Source organism: Pteropus vampyrus, unplaced genomic scaffold, assembly GCF_000151845.1.
Source record: "Pteropus vampyrus isolate Shadow unplaced genomic scaffold, Pvam_2.0 Scaffold53, whole genome shotgun sequence".
Lineage (NCBI taxonomy): Eukaryota > Metazoa > Chordata > Mammalia > Chiroptera > Pteropodidae > Pteropus > Pteropus vampyrus.
Genome location: NW_011888834.1, coordinates 6,210,987 through 6,215,192, shown reverse-complemented (window position 1 = coordinate 6,215,192; position 4,206 = coordinate 6,210,987). Strand labels below are relative to the sequence as shown.

At 43.4% G+C, this 4,206-nt stretch overlaps 1 protein-coding gene and 1 pseudogene across 3 annotated transcripts in view; both read left to right on the top strand.

Annotated features, from left to right (window-relative positions):
- Positions 1–4,206, top strand: part of EBF2 (early B cell factor 2) — a 186,802-nt gene that overhangs the window by 82,129 nt on the left and 100,467 nt on the right. The window lies entirely within an intron of this gene.
- LOC111739757 lies at positions 3,746–3,864 on the top strand (annotated as a pseudogene).

Below are 4,206 nucleotides of genomic sequence, written 5' to 3'. Positions count from 1 at the left end.
TTTTTTTTTTTTTTCTTTAGCTCAAGAGGCATTTATGAGAACCGAGAATGGTTGGTTGCCTTTGCCTCTCCGGGATCTTTCTCCCTGGACTGGTGCTATCTCTGCACGTGGCAGAGAGAGAGCAGGAGAAGCAGACACAATGGTTTCCCTTCTTGGCCTGCGTGCTCAGGTCGGGCCACCGAGCAGCAAGGTGACCGCCAGAGATCTAGACCCTGGCGGCTGTGCTTAACAGCAAGCAGCCTGCCCTGGCGGCCCTCTGAGACGCTACCGAGGCCAGGATGGAGGCTCCAGCAAAGCAGTTTGGGTTCCCATGTAGTCCTATATCGCTCTTCCTCCGCCTGGACTATTTTGAGAGACTCTTGCCATCTTTCTCTCTCCCACACACACCCTTAATATGACTAGAATATAGCTAGTTCGAGCTAACATATGTTCTTATAATTATGTTGCTAACATGATAGATTATTTATTCTCATCATTTTTTTTTTTTGAGTCGCAGCTCTGTGTACCAAGACTAAGGAGGTTGTTTAAATAAAGAGATACTAACACACCTTGACAGCAGCTTATATATATAAAAAAAATGCCCCAGCCTTTAAGAGATCTCAAATCTGCATTCCATCTGTTTAGTATGCAACCTAACGTACTACTGGGAGGCCCACTTTCCTGTTGGGAAACCGCCGAAGGGGGACTCAGAGGCTCTGTCTACTAAGCTGTCAATTCCTGAATGTGGGGAGCAGGAGCCCTTGGGAATCCAACCCTTTGAGGGGGTTGGAGGTGTCACCTGTCCAGGAATCATCATTCAGTGGAGGGGTGCACGGTGAGTGGCCCCTTTGGGGCCAATGAGTGCTGGGACTGGAAGGGACCTCTGCGGTCCTTGGGGCCAGCCTTCCCCCATTTCTGACGGAGAATCTGAAGGCCAAAGCACAGTGTCTAGTTGGTGGCGGTGCAGAGGCTCAGCGAAGGGCAGCCCAGATCACTTGCTCTGACTTTGAATTTAGTGCCTTTTCCCCCACGTTGAGTGGGGCCGGAAGGCCAATGGAAATGGGTTCTACCAGCCAATCTGGAAGGCAAACAGGAATCGGTCACCCCGTTGGCATCCTATGACTTGTCTAGGAAAGAGAAGATTTCATCTTTTTTCTCTCGACTAAATTTTAGTAAGGCCTATATTATGACCTTAAGGAAAACCATGTGTTCATTCATTCCTTCAGTCATTTATTCAACCAATATTTAATGTGCATCTATTATGTATTATGTATACGTATTGAGGATATCATAATCAATCCCACAAAGTTTCTCCAGAGCTTTCCAATATAGTGAATGCACAGCTAAATAAACAAGTCATTATGGTCTAGTTATTATGGTAAAGAAATACCACAGTGGTGTGTGCCATGCAGTCAAGTGCTTAAGATCCCACGGAGGCGCAGAGCAGAGGACCCTACCTGAGGCTGTGTTAGGGCTGGGGGGTCTCAGGGAAGGCTGCTTTTTTCTGGGCCTCAGGTTCTATATCTGCACCTTAACTTGGTGATCTCTGTGAAGGTTGTTTGTTTCCCTGTCCAAACCCCGAAGAAGGTGTGAGGCCTTCTTCGTCCTGTGGAAGATGCAAGAGAAGCACAAGACAGATCCCATCCTTCAAGGGGCTTAAAGCCGAATTAGGAAAAGAACTTCATACTTACAGAACAAGAAGGAAAAAATCTAAAGCATTCTGTAGGTCAGAGCATTGTTATATGATGAATATAATAAATACTAAAGAAAAAAAAGTTCAGGAGGGGGAAAGAGTAGAATGAATTGGCGTAAGCAGGAAGAACTGTGTGGCAGAGGTGGACATTTATTTTGGTTTTAAATAAAGTATAGGATTTGCATAGATGAAGGGCAGGTTGGGGAGGATACCAAGGCATGGGAGTTGGGTAGAGATTAACAAAGCTTGCATTAAGAAGTGAACTTGGCAGATTGAGGAAGAGCCAAAGCCTGAAATGATTTGTAATAGTTCACAACGCAATGCCCAGCTGGTTTGTAAATTCCCACATACACAGCGTGAACACATATCCAGGGTAGCCCTGGACAGTCCTGGTTTACGTGCCCATTTTCCTGGTGTAAGTATTCACAGAGCTCCCTTTGAACACTCTTCAAAGTGTTCGTATTAAAAATGATTAAACAAAGGTATCATTTCTGATAAATCCTGGATGTTAATTTTGACCTTGCCTGTTCGTCTTAGGGTACATGCCATGCTTGAAGCCATTGCTTCTCCTTTTTGTGCCTTTGCCTATCGATGAAACGCTTGGTGCTTTCATTTATTCCTAGGAACCTATGGATCCAAAAGAAATCTTCAACCTCATTCTCTCTTTAGTAGAACATAACAATTCACCTTTAAAAGTTGCAGAGAAGTAAAAACTCACTCGTCTCTGCTCTAGCAAAGTGTGTGTGTGTCCTCTCTCCTCCCAAGTGAATTTCCAGGTTTTCAAAGATCTGTCTTTGTCTAAAAGGGTTGGAGAACTGAGTTGGATGACTTGGAAAGTATTTAAAAATTCTTTGGACGCAGGCATCACAGAAATACCAGGTGGCCATTGGGAAGTGAGGGGGTGGATTTCATCCAGTGGTGGCTCCATTTATCATGTTCAGTTGATGGGCCAACTAGGATTCTGGAGCAGAGAATAAAGGACTGTACAACGTGGGACTTGATCTTGCTCTCACAGCTGGTAATCCCAGTCTGCAGTGGCCTGGGTTCCAGCTCACGTAACCACTCTTCAGGCTCTCTCCCAGCCAGCGGGGACGAGTCTAGTTGCTGGCACAGTAGACCCAACACCTTTTTATGAGTACTAAATTTGCAAAAATAATAAATGAAAATGAGGCTGTGTGTCATTTCAGCATGTGTTCTATATAATGAAATAAGATGGTGATATCAAATTACTGGCTAATTTAATTGCCCGGAAAAATTAATTTCTAAAAATGCCAAATAATTTCCAAATCAGATAGATTAGAGCAGCAGCATCTATTTTTGGTTTGTATTTAAAGAGAAAGACATACAGTATGCTCAGAGATTTTTTTTGCTTTGAAAAATCTATAAAAAACTACTTTATCCTGGGCTGGGTACCAGCTCAGGGTGGGAGTGTCGGGGTTGGGAGGGAACCCTTTTACTTTCCTTTCATGTCTGAGTTGCACTTATTTTTATTCCGGTTTCTTCTGACTAGTTTGTGTTTAAATTGTAGAAGACTGGCTTAAGATTTGTTAACTGGCCTGTGAATTATGCATTTCTGGTACAATTCGGAGCAGTAAGGCATTAAAAGATTGCCTGAAGGTTGCCCAAACCCTGATCTGGTTCTATGCCTGAGGCTGGTGATGAATGATTATGGTGACATCTCAGACCCTGGGTCAGTGATTTAAAAGACTTTAACCCATTCCTCCCCGAAGGAGACCCAACCCTTCTGTTGTTTATTTGGTTCTAGTAAATCTCACTCTTGCATATCAGTATTCAGATGCAGCAATGGATAAGGTGTCATCAGTGGTTATTTCTGTCCCTCTTTGACCAAAGTAGATGAGATGTTCAGTGCAGTGGCCAAAGGTGGCTTGGCTACTTGCCTCAGCAGCCAAGAACCTTTGGAAAATAGGAGCATTTAGATTCTGAGGACTTAGTGTGTTGTAGATGCATCCTTTATGCAAATACTCTTCATGTACTTTCTGGCCTTTTATCATAATTAGACAATGAGACCAATTTTATTGTACATTTCTATTATTCTTTTAAATAAAAATTTGCGTCTGCGGCCATGCCACCCTGAACAAGCCTGATCCCGTCTGATCGCGGAAGCTAAGCAGTGTTGGGCCTGGTTAGTACTTGGATAGGAGACCACCTAGGAAGACCAGGTGCTGTAGGTGTAAAAAATAAATAAATAAAATAAAGGATTGTAAGCTGACATGTTCTTGCAATCTGTGAGGTCAACCAAGGTTTGCCTTGCCTGAAAAAAAAATATGCACATCTGATATGGGGTGGGCATTGGTGATGGAAGCCATCTTATTTTAGCAAACTGTAGAAGTCGAGAGGCCACTGTGTGAGCTTAAAGGAAGAAAGGCATTTGCAAAAGTAATGGAACCTAGTATTCCATTATCTATCAGTCATTGATGAAAAGGGAAAACAGCCAGCTCAGCAGGATGGCTCACTTCAAGTGCTCTTATTGAGAGGGCCACCCTTAATCAAAATTAGTCTTCGGACTATATTTA